Consider the following 16,519-nt stretch of genomic DNA (forward strand, 5'->3'; position numbering starts at 1 on the left):
TAATTTCCTTGCTTTCACTAGACATCAAAATTTCATGCTCAACATATTTATTCAAATTAATACTGAAAATAAAATAAAATCCTCCAAGGCCATTTTTACAACAGTCATTTTCAGTCATAAAATGCCTCACTGCTATTCTAACACTAGTGCAAAATCAGAGAGACTACAGCATGATACGAGAGACATGGACAATGGTCAAATATAGTTTAGCCATCATTACACAGAAATATTTGACTACTCAGTGCAGATACTGATAAATAGGGATCAAATATTACAGACAGCCATGCAATAATGAGAAGAAAATAAAGGAGACTGATAAAGAGAAAAAGTGCTTGGCCAACCATGTCCCCTTGGGATCCAACATTGTTTTCCATTGGCAGCTTGGGGATTTGTATCAAAATGTGATGTGGATTGAAAGGATATGGTAATTAAATAAAATTAGAGTGCAAAGGAAAGCAGCCTTATACTGCATCTGTTGTGTGTCTCTTCCAGCACCATTGTCACATTTAATCAATTAAACTCCACCAGAGTGACAAAAATCATTACAACTAGAGGAAGGTCCTCACAAAAGGATGCTGTGTTTTCGACAGAGGAAAAACATTTCCAAATTAAAGCTGCAAGCAGCGATGAAAGGGCCCTCGCACCCGTGCCATCAACACTCGGTGGCTTTAGGAAGACAGAGCATGGTTGGGAAATGTACATTTAAGGAGGTATATATAGTAAGAGTATGTCAAAGTCAGTTACAAAATGTTTTGTATAATGGTGATAATAGCATGCTTCATGACTCAGCTAAGTGTTGCTAGCATGTTTAGTCTGTTTCTAGCATGCTTAGTACACAATAATTATGTGGTTAGTACTGCATTACTGTGTTAACCATGTCAGTTTCTGTTGCCAGTAGGTGGCGTTATGACTATAACTGAATATGAGCATGGATGTGTGTTCAGGACAGAACTCTTATCAAACGTGTGAAGTTTGGTGCAAATTGGACATTGCCTTCTTGAGTAACAACAAAGTCATGTTTCATTGAATTAGCATTCTTTAGCACTTAGCTAAGCATTGTTAGCATGTTTTAACATGTTTCTAGCATGTTTGGAACTCAATGGCATTTTTAACATGTTGCTAGAACGGCATCAACGTGTTAAACATGTCACTTCCTGTTGCCAGTAGGTGGCGCTATTACTATAACTGAACATTCTCATGTAGATGTGTTCAGGCCATGATTCTTATCAAAAGTGTGAAGTTTGGGGCAGATTGGACATTCCATGCCTGAGTTACAGCAAATTCATATTTAATTGCAGTAATATCATTCTTTAGCACTTAGCTAAGTGTTTGCTAGTATGTTTTAGCATGTCTCTAGTATGTTGGTAGGATGTTTAGCACCTACTGGCATTTTTTTATATGTTATTAGGAGTCAAGAACAGTGTTAAACGTCACTTCCTGTTGCCAGCAGGTGGCGCTATGACTATAACTAAATATGAGCATGGACATGTGTTCAAGAGATAACTCTTATCAAACGTGTGAAGTTTGGGGTAGATTGTACATTGCCTTCTTGAGTAACAACAAAGTCCTGTTTCATTGAATTAGCATGCTTTAGCACTTAGCTAAGTATTGCTAGCATGTTTTAACATGTTTCTAGCATGTTTAGAACTCAATGGCATTTTTAACATGTTGCTAGAACGGCATCAACGTGTTAAACATGTCACTTCCTGTTGCCAGTAGGTGGCGCTATTACTGTAACTGAATTTGAGCATAGACATGTGTTCAGGCCATGATTCTTATCAAACGTGTGAAGTTTGGGGCAGATTGGACATTCCGTGCCTGAGTTACAGCAAATTCCTATTTAATTGCAGTAATAGCATGCTTTAGCACTTAGCTAAGTGTTTGCTAGCATGTTTCTAGTATGTTGATAACCTGTTTAGCACTTGCTGGCTCTTTTTTATATGTTATTAGGAGACCACAACACTGTTAAACATGTCACTTCCTGTTGACAGCAGGTGGCGCTATTACTATAACTGAATATTCTCATGTAGATGTGTTCAGGCCATGACTCTTATCAAACGTGTGAAGTTTGGGGCAGATTGGACATTCCATGCCTGTGTTACAGCAAATTCCTATTAAATTGCAGCAATAGCATGCTTTAGCACTTAGCTAAGTGTTTGCTAGCATGTTTTAGCATGTTTCTAGTATGTTGTTAGCATGTTTAGCACTTGCTGGCACTTTTTTATATGTTTTTATATGTCCACAACAGTGTTTAACATGTCACTTCCTGTTGCCAGCAGGTGGCACTATGACTGTAACTGAATATGAGCATGGTCATGTGTTCAGGACAGAATGTTTATTAAAAGTGTGAAGTTTGGCGCAGATTGGACATTGCCTTCTTGAGTAACAACAACATCCTGTTTCATTGAATTAGCATGCTTTAGCACTTAGCTAAGTATTGCTAGCATGTTTTAACATGTTTCTAGCATGTTTAGAAGTCAATGGCATTTTTAACATGTTGCTAGAATGGCATCAACGTGTTAAACATGACACTTCCTGTTACCAGTAGGTGGCGCTATTACTATAACTGAATATTCTCATGTAGATGTGTTCAGGACAGAACGCTTATCAAAAGTGTGAAGTTTGGGGCAGATTGGACATTCCATGCCTGAGTTACAGCAAATTCCTATTTAATTGCAATAATAGCATGCTTTAGCACTTAGCTAAGAGTTTGCTAGCATGTTTTAGCATGCTTCTAGTATGTTGTTAGCATGTTTAGCACTTGCTGGCACTTTTTTATATGTTATTAGGAGTCCATAACAGTGTTAAACATGTCACTTCCTGTTGCCAGCAGGTGGCGCTATGACTATAACTGAATATGAGCATGGTCATGTGTTCAGGACAGAACTCTTATCAAACGTGTGAAGTTTGGGGCAGATTGGACATTCCATGCCTGAGTTACAGCAACTTCCTGTTTCATGGCGAAACATCGAAATTTGTCAGGCCGCCGAGGACCCGCCCTTCGACGAAAACTCAAGATCTTCGCAATTTAACGTCGCAAAGGCCTTAAGATTACACTCACCAAATTTGAAGATGATCAGATTAAAACTGTAGGAGGAGTTCGTTAAAGTATGAGGCCTGAAAATGGCAAAAACTGCACAAAAATCTGAGAGGAAGTTCAAAATGGCTGACTTCCTGTTGTGTTTAGGGCTACGCTCCAAGAGACTTTTTGGTAGGTATTAGGTCATTACATGTATGTACCGAATTTCGTGCACATACGTGGAACGTTGCGGGAGGCGCACTCCGTTGAACATTTATAGGTGGCGCTATCGAGCCATTTTGCCCTGTCCAATTCTGAAACCTATATCAGATGTAAATTTTCGCCAGTTCTGACGCGTGTGTAAAGTTTCGTGAGTTTTCGCGCATGTTTAGGCCCTCAAAAATGCGATTCAATGCGGAGAAGAATAATAATAATAATAAATATAGCTGCGAGCAGCGATTACGGGCCCAAGCCGGTGGCACCGCAACCCTGGTGCCTTTAGTTACCTAAAGCCACCGGGGTGGCGGTACCGCCGTCTTTGGCCCTTCATCGCTGCTCGCAGCTATATTTATTTATTTATATATATATATATATATATATATATATATATATATATATATATATATATATATATATATATAAATAAATATAGTATATATATATATATATATATATATATATATATATATATATATATATATGTATATATATATATATATATGTGTGTGTTTGTGTATATATATATATATATATATATATATATATATATATATATATATACACACACACACATATAAATATATAAAAGACAGAAAATATTACTTGACTTACCTTATTCTGATTTTATGATACACTCAAAATATTCCACAACAAATCCTTTAAATTTAATGTAAAAATTAAAATGAAAGTAAGCAGTGTTGGGCTCACGTAACGTAACCCTCTTATAAGAATCAAGATGTTTCAACATTTGCGATGTATTTGGATGCTAAACTATTCTTTATTATAGGCTTTGTTCTTCACTCGTGTTCCAATATCGACGAAAAAAATCATCCTCTTCACACGCGCAAAAATGTGCTTGGAAACATCACAGTGGAGCGGTGCTTACTGTGAATGTACGAATTGTACTACTGACTATTTAGAGCAGTGTAATTTTTATATGTTAGGTTAACTATTTTATTATTATATTTTATTAAGGCTATAATGAACAGGCTGCGATGTCAAGATTGCAATGCTGGAATGTGTGTGTGTGTGTGTGTGTGTGTGTGTGTGTATGTGTTCATGTTTTCCTATCCCGGTGGGGACTTCAACCTGAATGCACACAGACTCATGGGGACTCATGTCACAGTGGGGACCTAAATAGATGTCCCCATGGGTAAACAAGTTTATAAATCATACAGAATGAGTTTTTTTGGAAATGTAAAAATGCAGAAAGTTTTCTGGGATAGGTAGGTTTAGGGGTAGGGTTAGTGTGAGGAGATAGAATATACAGTTTGTACAGTATAAAAACCATTAAGTCTATGGAGAGTCCCCACAAAGATAGTAAACCGTGTGTGTGTGTGTGGCGTGGGCGCGATTGAACAGTGGACACATAAAAACATACTCCGTCATTATACAGGACGACATTCAAACTGCAAAGTGTTAACTTATATTTGTGTACAGTCACAATAAAACACAACATTGTGCTTTTGTAAAATAATTCCAAGCAATCCACCCCCCGAAAGGTGCTAATTTTAAAATGAAACTAAAATGCTCATGGCTTCCATAGGAATTCATTTGAAACGCTCGCTCAACCACTATCAATGTCAGTGCGGACGAGCATATTTTACTTTCGTTTTTAAGTTGGCGATTCAAAAGCCCCCAGCGGTGTCACACATAGATTAACCAGTGGTAAAATATTCTCAACGTCACAAACCTAGTATATTTTTATGTAGATACAATAGGCCTACCTGATTTTGAACACAAGAGGGCAGTATAGCCCTATGTATGACTTGACTTTTATGGGACTAAATAGTACAATTACTATTTTTAAACTTATAAATAATTATTAAATTGAAAAAAAGAATAAAATGGGTTTAGTTGTGATATTTGTATACTTTTATATAGAAATAAATGTTTTTTAATTACATTTTTAGAAGATGAGGCTTTTAGTTTCCTTTTTGTACATTACTTTAGTCCCTCACTATAGCAAAACCGTTTGAGATGTTTAATATCCGTTCACAATTTAGCATCTTTAATGTATTTTCATCATTTTGAAAAAGTTTGGTGTGAATAAAATAAACCAGTTAGGAAGAGTAGCTAAAAACTCAGAGTCTGAAATATCCAAAAAGTCCACATTCAAACCAAAATATCTGACTTCCTTTTGCTCTGAGCTAATGACTGTAAATTAGAAAGTTGTCTGACTCGATGAGACCAATATATATACTGATTTTTGGAACTGTTGGTAAAACTAACCCCCCCACTTTTGTCAAAAGCATGTTGAAAGTGACACACTTCCTGCTGCCAGTTGGTGGCGCTATAACTTTGGCTCACAATAGTTACATCCATCTGATCAGCCTCTTACCACGAACACACTGGTGAAGTTTCATGAAGATCAGTTAATGTATGCAGAAGTTATACCACTTCGTGTTTCTCTTTTCTCGCCATAATTTCGTTTCCTCGCCACGGCCAAACCGTTCGAGATATCAAAAATCCGTCCGCAATTTAGAATCCTCAATGTCTTGACTTCATGCTGACCGAGTTTGGTGGATATGGGATGAATTCTCTAGGAGGAGTACTTCACATTCCACAGCAAGCGTTTTCCAAACAACCCATAATAGCCGACTTCCTGTTGGGCTGGCGTAAAACTTGACCGGGGGAAAGTTGTTCGGCCCGATGAGATTTATATGTGTACCGAGTTTCATATTAATTCATGCAAGCGTGTTTGATCTATGGACCAAGTTTTGGGACCCCTTTCAAGGGGGCGCTGTTGAGCCCCCCTGCCACGCCCGGGTACCAGCTTCAGCCCGTCCCTGATGGCAGGGGGTTCTGACTTGTGTGCAAAGTTTCAAGAGTTTTTGAGCATGTTAAGGACCCCAAAAGCCCCTGAAACCTTGATTAACAATACAAAAGCAATAGTCAAATCCCCCCTCCCCTCACACACACAGAGACACAGAGAGAGGGAGAGAAAATTCTTCAGAAAATCCACATTCAAACCAAAATATCTCTCTTCCTGTTGGTCGGAGATATATCATGTAAATTAGAAAGTTGTCCGTCTTGATGAGAACAATACACATACCAAGTTTTGTTGCTGTTGATAAAACTAACCCCCCCACTTATGACTAAAGGTGGCGCTACTGAGCCCCTCACCACGCCCGTTTCTGAAACTTTGCACATGTCTACGGGCTAATAAATGTGATGTGTCTGTCGAGTTTCATGCAATTTCAAGTATGTTAAGAGTCTCAAAAGCATAAAAAAAGAATATTAAAATTTGATGCGTTGCCACGGCAACAGTATCTAAGATATCAATAATCATTTCACAGGTTTACATCTGCCGTGTGTCTACATTCTACACATAAAGTTTGAAGCAAATCTGGTAAAAATAAGACAGTGATTTCAAAGCATTTTAATAGTGATGTACTTCCTGCTGCCTGTTGGTGGCGCTATAACTTTGACTCACAATAGTCACATCTGTGCGATCGGCCTCTTACAACGAACACACTGCTGAAGTTTCATCAAGATCAGTTAATGTATGCAGAAGTTATAACACACTTCCTGTTTCATTTTTTCGCCATAAATTTGTTTCCTCGCCACGGCCAAACCGTTCGAGATATCAAAAATCCGTCCGCAATTTAGCATCCTCAATGTCTTGACTTCATGCTGACCGAGTTTGGAGGAGATTGGATGAATTCTCTAGGAGGAGTACATTAAATTCCACAGCATGCGTTTCCAAACAACCCTAAATAGCCGACTTCCTGTTGGGCTGGCGTAAAACTTAGAGCACGAAAGTTGTTCGGCCCGATGAGATCTATATGTGTACCGAGTTTCATATTATTACATGCAAGCGTGTTTGATTTATGGACACGTGTTCGGATCCCGTTCCAGGGGGCGCTGTCGAGCCCCCCTGCCACGCCCGGGTACCAGCTTCAGCCCAGCCCTGATGGCCGCGGGTTCTGACCTGTGTGCAAAGTTTCAAGAGTTTTCGAGCATGTTAAGGGCCCCAAAAGTGCCCGAAAGGTTGACAAAATAATAATAATAATAATAATAATAATAATAATAATCCTACCGAAAACAATAGGGCCTTCGCCCTTTCAGGGCTTGGGCCCTAATAATAATAATAATAAACAGAGCAATTCCAAGAGGGTCCTCACACCATCGGTGCTCGGGCCCTAATTAAAGCTGCAAGCAGCGATGAAAGGGCCCTCGCACCCATGCCATCAACACTCGGTGGCTTTAGGAAGACAGAGCATGGTTGGGAAATGTACATTTAAGGAGGTATATATAGTAAGAGTATGTCAAAGTCAGTTACAAAATGTTTTGTATAATGGTGATAATAGCATGCTTCATGACTCAGCTAAGTGTTGCTAGCATGTTTAGTCTGTTTCTAGCATGCTTAGTACACAATAATTATGTGGTTAGTACTGCATTACTGTGTTAACCATGTCAGTTTCTGTTGCCAGTAGGTGGCGTTATGACTATAACTGAATATGACCATGGATGTGTGTTCAGGACAGAACTCTTATCAAACGTGTGAAGTTTGGTGCAAATTGGACATTGCCTTCTTGAGTAACAACAAAGTCATGTTTCATTGAATTAGCATTCTTTAGCACTTAGCTAAGCATTGTTAGCATGTTTTAACATGTTTCTAGCATGTTTAGAACTCAATGGCATTTTTAACATGTTGCTAGAACGGCATCAAAGTGTTAAACATGTCACTTCCTGTTGCCAGTAGGTGGCGCTATTACTATAACTGAATTTGAGCATAGACATGTGTTCAGGCCATGATTCTTATCAAATGTGTGAAGTTTGGGGCAGATTGGACATTCCATGCCTGAGTTACAGCAAATTCCTATTTAATTGCAATAATAGCATGCTTTAGCACTTAGCTAAGAGTTTGCTAGCATGTTTTAGCATGTTTGTAGTATGTTGTTAGCATGTTTAGCACTTGCTGGCACTTTTTTATATGTTATTAGGAGTCCATAACAGTGTTAAACATGTCACTTCCTGTTGCCAGCAGGTGGCGCTATGACTGTAACTGAATATAAGCATGGTCATGTGTTCAGGACAGAACGCTTATCAAAAGTGTGAAGTTTGGGGCAGATTGGACATTCCATGCCTGAGTTACAGCAAATTCATATTTAATTGCAGTAATATCATTCTTTAGCACTTAGCTAAGTGTTTGCTAGTATGTTTTAGCATGTCTCTAGTATGTTGGTAGGATGTTTAGCACCTACTGCCATTTTTTTATATGTTATTAGGAGTCAAGAACAGTGTTAAACGTCAATTCCTGTTGCCAGCAGGTGGCGCTATGACTATAACTAAATATGAGCATGGACATGTGTTCAAGAGATAACTCTTATCAAACGTGTGAAGTTTGGGGTAGATTGTACATTGCTTTCTTGAGTAACAACAAAGTCCTGTTTCATTGAATTAGCATGCTTTAGCACTTAGCTAAGTATTGCTAGCATGTTTTAACATGTTTCTAGCATGTATAGAACTCAATGGCATTTTTAACATGTTGCTAGAACGGCATCAAAGTGTTAAACATGTCACTTCCTGTTGCCAGTAGGTGGCGCTATTACTATAACTGAATTTGAGCATAGACATGTGTTCAGGCCATGATTCTTATCAAATGTGTGAAGTTTGGGGCAGATTGGACATTCCATGCCTGAGTTACAGCAAATTCCTATTTAATTGCAGTAATAGCATGCTTTAACACTTAGCTAAGTGTTTGCTAGCATGTTTCTAGTATGTTGCTAACCTGTTTAGCACTTGCTGGCTCTTTTTTATATGTTATTAGGAGACCACAAGAGTGTTAAACATGTCACTTCCTGTTGAAAGCAGGTGGCGCTATTACTATAACTGAATATTCTCATGTAGATGTGTTCAGGCCATGACTCTTATCAAACGTGTGAAGTTTGGGGCAGATTGGACATTCCATGCCTGTGTTACAGCAAATTCCTATTTAATTGCAGCAATAGCATGCTTTAGCACTTAGCTAAGTGTTTGCTAGCATGTTTTAGCATGTTTCTAGTATGTTGTTAGCATGTTTAGCACTTGCTGTCACTTTTTTTATATGTTTTTATATGTCCACAACAGTGTTTAACATGTCACTTCCTGTTGCCAGCAGGTGGCGCTATGACTGTAACTGAATATGAGCATGGTCATGTGTTTAGGACAGAACGTTTATTAAAAGTGTGAAGTTTGGGGCAGATTGGACATTGCCTTCTTGAGTAACAACAACATCCTGTTTCATTGAATTAGCATGCTTTAGCACTTAGCTAAGTATTGCTAGCATGTTTTAACATGTTTCTAGCATGTTTAGAAGTCAATGGCATTTTTAACATGTTGCTAGAATGGCATCAACGTGTTAAACATGACACTTCCTGTTACCAGTAGGTGGCGCTATTACTATAACTGAATATTCTCATGTAGATGTGTTCAGGACAGAACGCTTATCAAAAGTGTGAAGTTTGGGGCAGATTGGACATTCCGTGCCTGAGTTACAGCAAATTCCTATTTAATTGCAGTAATAGCATGCTTTAGCACTTAGTTAAGTGTTTGCTAGCATGTTTTAGCTTCTAGTATGTTGTTAGCATGTTTAGCACTTGCTGGCACTTTTTTATATGTTATCAGGAGTCCACAACAGTGTTTAACATGTCACTTCCTGTTGCCAGCAGGTGGCGCTATAAATATAACTGAATATGAGCATGGTCATGTGTTCAGGACAGAACGCTTATCAAAAGTGTGAAGTTTGACGCAGATTGGAAACGTGTTAAACATGACACTTCCTGTTACCAGTAGGTGGCGCTATTACTATAACTGAATATTTTCATGTAGATGTGTTCAGGCCATGACTCTTATCAAACGTGTGAAGTTTGGGGCAGATTGGACATTCCGTGCCTGAGTTACAGCAAATTCCTATTTAATTGCAGTAATAGCATGCTTTAGCACTTAGTTAAGTGTTTGCTAGCATGTTTTAGCTCCTAGTATGTTGTTAGCATGTTTAGCACTTGCTGGCACTTTTATATATGTTATCAGGAGTCCACAACAGTGTTTAACATGTCACTTCCTGTTGCCAGCAGGTGGCGCTATAAATGTAACTGAATATGAGCATGGTCATGTGTTCAGGACAGAACGCTTATCAAAAGTGTGAAGTTTGACGCAGATTGGAAACGTGTTAAACATGACACTTCCTGTTACCAGTAGGTGGCGCTATTACTATAACTGAATATTCTCATGTAGATGTGTTCAGGCCATGACTCTTATCAAACGTGTGAAGTTTGGGGCAGATTGGACATTGCCTTCTTGAGTAACAACAACATCCTGTTTCATTGAATTAGCATGCTTTAGCACTTAGCTAAGTATTGCTAGCATGTTTTAACATGTTTCTAGCATGTTTAGAACTCAATGGCATTTTTAACATGTTGCTAGAACAGCATCAACGTGTTAAACATGTCACTTCCTGTTGCCAGTAGGTGGCGCTATTACTATAACTGAATTTGAGCATGGACATGTGTTCAGGCCATGATTCTTATCAAACGTGTGAAGTTTGGGGCAGATTGGACATTCCATGCCTGAGTTACAGCAAATTCCTATTCAATTGCAGTAATAGCATGCTTTAGCACTTAGCTAAGTGTTTGCTAGCATGTTTTAGCATGTTTATAGTATGTTGTTAGCATGTTTAGCACTTGCTGGCACTTTTTTATATGTTATTAGGAGTCCACAACAGTGTTAAACGTCACTTCCTGTTGCCAGCAGGTGGCACTATGACTGTAACTGAATATGAGCATGGTCATGTGTTCAGGACAGAACGTTTATTAAAAGTGTGAAGTTTGGCGCAGATTGGACATTGCCTTCTTGAGTAACAACAACATTGTTCATTGAATTAGCATGCTTTAGCACTTAGCTAAGTATTGCTAGCATGTTTTAACATGTTTCTAGCATGTTTAGAAGTCAATGGCATTTTTAACATGTTGCTAGAATGGCATCAACGTGTTAAACATGACACTTCCTGTTACCAGTAGGTGGCGCTATTACTATAACTGAATATTCTCATGTAGATGTGTTCAGGACAGAACGCTTATCAAAAGTGTGAAGTTTGGGGCAGATTGGACATTCCATGCCTGAGTTACAGCAAATTCCTATTTAATTGCAATAATAGCATGCTTTAGCACTTAGCTAAGAGTTTGCTAGCATGTTTTAGCATGCTTCTAGTATGTTGTTAGCATGTTTAGCACTTGCTGGCACTTTTTTATATGTTATTAGGAGTCCATAACAGTGTTAAACATGTCACTTCCTGTTGCCAGCAGGTGGCGCTATGACTATAACTGAATATGAGCATGGTCATGTGTTCAGGACAGAACTCTTATCAAACGTGTGAAGTTTGGGGCAGATTGGACATTCCATGCCTGAGTTACAGCAACTTCCTGTTTCATGGCGAAACATCGAAATTTGTCAGGCCGCCGAGGACCCGCCCTTCGACGAAAACTCAAGATCTTCGCAATTTAACGTCGCAAAGGCCTTAAGATTACACTCACCAAATTTGAAGATGATCAGATTAAAACTGTAGGAGGAGTTCGTTAAAGTACGAGGCCTGAAAATGGCAAAAACTGCACAAAAATCTGAGAGGAAGTTCAAAATGGCTGACTTCCTGTTGTGTTTAGGGCTATGCTCCAAGAGACTTTTTTGTAGGTATTAGGTCATTGCATGTATGTACCGAATTTCGTGCACGTACGTGGAACGTTGCGGGAGGCGCACTCCGTTGAACTTTTATAGGTGGCGCTATCGAGCCATTTTGCCCCGTCCAATTCTGAAACCTATATCAGATGTAAATTTTCGCCAGTTCTGACGCGTGTGCAAAGTTTCGTGAGTTTTCGAGCATGTTTAGGCCCTCAAAAATGCAATTAAATGCGGAGAAGAATAATAATAATAATAATAATAATAATAATAATAAACAGAGCAATTCCAAGAGGGTCCTCACACCATCGGTGCTCGGGCCCTAATAATTAAAGCTGCAAGCAGCGATGAAAGGGCCCTCGCACCCATGCCATCAACACTCGGTGGCTTTAGGAAGACAGAGCATGGTTGGGAAATGTACATTTAAGGAGGTATATATAGTAAGAGTATGTCAAAGTCAGTTACAAAATGTTTTGTATAATGGTGATAATAGCATGCTTCATGACTCAGCTAAGTGTTGCTAGCATGTTTAGTCTGTTTCTAGCATGCTTAGTACACAATAATTATGTGGTTAGTACTGCATTACTGTGTTAACCATGTCAGTTTCTGTTGCCAGTAGGTGGCGTTATGACTATAACTGAATATGACCATGGATGTGTGTTCAGGACAGAACTCTTATCAAACGTGTGAAGTTTGGTGCAAATTGGACATTGCCTTCTTGAGTAACAACAAAGTCATGTTTCATTGAATTAGCATTCTTTAGCACTTAGCTAAGCATTGTTAGCATGTTTTAACATGTTTCTAGCATGTTTAGAACTCAATGGCATTTTTAACATGTTGCTAGAACGGCATCAAAGTGTTAAACATGTCACTTCCTGTTGCCAGTAGGTGGCGCTATTACTATAACTGAATTTGAGCATGGACATGTGTTCAGGCCATGATTCTTATTAAATGTGTGAAGTTTGGGGCAGATTGGACATTCCATGCCTGAGTTACAGCAAATTCCTATTTAATTGCAATAATAGCATGCTTTAGCACTTAGCTAAGAGTTTGCTAGCATGTTTTAGCATGTTTGTAGTATGTTGTTAGCATGTTTAGCACTTGCTGGCACTTTTTTATATGTTATTAGGAGTCCATAACAGTGTTAAACATGTCACTTCCTGTTGCCAGCAGGTGGCGCTATGACTGTAACTGAATATAAGCATGGTCATGTGTTCAGGACAGAACGCTTATCAAAAGTGTGAAGTTTGGGGCAGATTGGACATTCCATGCCTGAGTTACAGCAAATTCATATTTAATTGCAGTAATATCATTCTTTAGCACTTAGCTAAGTGTTTGCTAGTATGTTTTAGCATGTCTCTAGTATGTTGGTAGGATGTTTAGCACCTACTGCCATTTTTTTATATGTTATTAGGAGTCAAGAACAGTGTTAAACGTCAATTCCTGTTGCCAGCAGGTGGCGCTATGACTATAACTAAATATGAGCATGGACATGTGTTCAAGAGATAACTCTTATCAAACGTGTGAAGTTTGGGGTAGATTGTACATTGCCTTCTTGAGTAACAACAAAGTCCTGTTTCATTGAATTAGCATGCTTTAGCACTTAGCTAAGTATTGCTAGCATGTTTTAACATGTTTCTAGCATGTATAGAACTCAATGGCATTTTTAACATGTTGCTAGAACGGCATCAAAGTGTTAAACATGTCACTTCCTGTTGCCAGTAGGTGGCGCTATTACTATAACTGAATTTGAGCATAGACATGTGTTCAGGCCATGATTCTTATCAAATGTGTGAAGTTTGGGGCAGATTGGACATTCCATGCCTGAGTTACAGCAAATTCCTATTTAATTGCAGTAATAGCATGCTTTAGCACTGAGCTAAGTGTTTGCTAGCATGTTTCTAGTATGTTGCTAACCTGTTTAGCACTTGCTGGCTCTTTTTTATATGTTATTAGGAGACCACAAGAGTGTTAAACATGTCACTTCCTGTTGAAAGCAGGTGGCGCTATTACTATAACTGAATATTCTCATGTAGATGTGTTCAGGCCATGACTCTTATCAAACGTGTGAAGTTTGGGGCAGATTGGACATTCCATGCCTGTGTTACAGCAAATTCCTATTTAATTGCAGCAATAGCATGCTTTAGCACTTAGCTAAGTGTTTGCTAGCATGTTTTAGCATGTTTCTAGTATGTTGTTAGCATGTTTAGCACTTGCTGTCACTTTTTTTATATGTTTTTATATGTCCACAACAGTGTTTAACATGTCACTTCCTGTTGCCAGCAGGTGGCGCTATGACTGTAACTGAATATGAGCATGGTCATGTGTTTAGGACAGAACGTTTATTAAAAGTGTGAAGTTTGGGGCAGATTGGACATTGCCTTCTTGAGTAACAACAACATCCTGTTTCATTGAATTAGCATGCTTTAGCACTTAGCTAAGTATTGCTAGCATGTTTTAACATGTTTCTAGCATGTTTAGAAGTCAATGGCATTTTTAACATGTTGCTAGAATGGCATCAACGTGTTAAACATGACACTTCCTGTTACCAGTAGGTGGCGCTATTACTATAACTGAATATTCTCATGTAGATGTGTTCAGGACAGAACGCTTATCAAAAGTGTGAAGTTTGGGGCAGATTGGACATTCCATGCCTGAGTTACAGCAAATTCCTATTTAATTGCAATAATAGCATGCTTTAGCACTTAGCTAAGAGTTTGCTAGCATGTTTTAGCATGCTTCTAGTATGTTGTTAGCATGTTTAGCACTTGCTGGCACTTTTTTATATGTTATTAGGAGTCCATAACAGTGTTAAACATGTCACTTCCTGTTGCCAGCAGGTGGCGCTATGACTATAACTGAATATGAGCATGGTCATGTGTTCAGGACAGAACTCTTATCAAAAGTGTGAAGTTTGGGGCAGATTGGACATTCCATGCCTGAGTTACAGCAACTTCCTGTTTCATGGCGAAACATCGAAATTTGTCAGGCCGCCGAGGACCCGCACTTCGACGAAAACTCAAGATCTTCGCAATTTAACGTCGCAAAGACCTGAAGATTACACTCACCAAATTTGAAGATGATCAGATTAAAACTGTAGGAGGAGTTCGTTAAAGTACGAGGCCTGAAAATGGCAAAAACTGCACAAAAATCTGAGAGGAAGTTCAAAATGGCTGACTTCCTGTTGTGTTTAGGGCTACGCTCCAAGAGACTTTTTTGTAGGTATTAGGTAATTACATGTATGTACCGAATTTCGTGCACGTACGTGGAACGATGCGGGAGGCGCACTCCGTTGAACTTTTATAGGTGGCGCTATCGAGCCATTTTGCCCCGTCCAATTCTGAAACCTATATCAGATGTAAATTTTCGCCAGTTCTGACGTGTGTGCAAAGTTTCGTGAGTTTTCGAGCATGTTTAGGCCCTCAAAAATGCAATTCAATGCGGAGAAGAATAATAATAATAATAAATATATATATAAATATAGCTGCGAGCAGCGATTACGGGCCCAAGCCGGTGGCACCGCAACCCCGGTGCCTTTAGTTACCTAAAGGCACCGGGGTGGCGGTGCCCCCGGCTTTGGCCCTTCATCGCTGCTCGCAGCTATATTTATATATATATATATATATATATATATATATATATATATATACATACACACACACACACATATATATATATATATATATATGTATAGAAATATCTAACTATCTATTTATCTATATATATATACACACACACACATACACACACACACACATATATATATATATATATATATACATATATATATATATATATATATATATATATATATATGTATATAAATATCTATCTATCTATCTATATATATATATACACACACACACACACACACATATATATATATATATATATATATATATATATATAAGACAGAAAATATTACTTGTCTTACCTTATTCTGATTTTATGATACACTCAAAATATTCCACAACAAATCCTTTAAATTTAATGTAAAAATAAAAACGAAAGTAAGCAGTGTTGATCTCACGTAACCCTCTCATTAGAATCAAAATGTTTCAATATTTGCGATGTATTTGGATGCTAAAGTATTCTTTATTATAGGCTTTGTACTTCACTCGTGTTGCAATATCGATGGAAAAATTCATCCTCTTCACACGCGCAAAAATGTGCTTGGAAACATCACAGTGGAGCTCTGCTTACTGTGAATGGTACAAATTGTACTACTGACTATTTAAACAGAGCAGTGCAATTCGTTTATGTTAGGTTGACTATTTTTATTATTAGATTGTATTAGGGCTATAATGAACAGGCTGCGATGTCAAGATTGCAATTCTGGAATGTGTGTGTGTGTGTGACGCGATTGCGGTTGAAGTTAATTCCTACATCCATAGGAATACATTGAAAATGCTCACTCTACTCCGCACCATTATCAATGTCTGTGCGGACGTCTGTATTTTACTAGTATATAGTATACTATAGTTAGCGATTTAAAAGCCCTCAACGGTGTCACACAAAATTTTATCACAGTCACATCCCTAATATAGTTATATATAAATACAGTAGGCCTACCTGAAAGAGAATTTTACTTGCCCGACCAGAGTATAGCCTGATTAGAACGTCAAT

The 16,519-nt window shown here is 38.3% G+C and overlaps 1 pseudogene across 1 annotated transcript in view; it reads right to left on the reverse strand.

The window, feature by feature from the left end:
* Positions 1–16,519, reverse strand: part of LOC311093029 (ubiquitin-conjugating enzyme E2 E2-like) — a 199,171-nt pseudogene that overhangs the window by 72,210 nt on the left and 110,442 nt on the right. The window lies entirely within an intron of this gene.

Source organism: Abramis brama (genome assembly GCF_963993115.1).
Source record: "Abramis brama genome assembly, chromosome: 12".
Taxonomy (NCBI): domain Eukaryota; kingdom Metazoa; phylum Chordata; class Actinopteri; order Cypriniformes; family Leuciscidae; genus Abramis; species Abramis brama.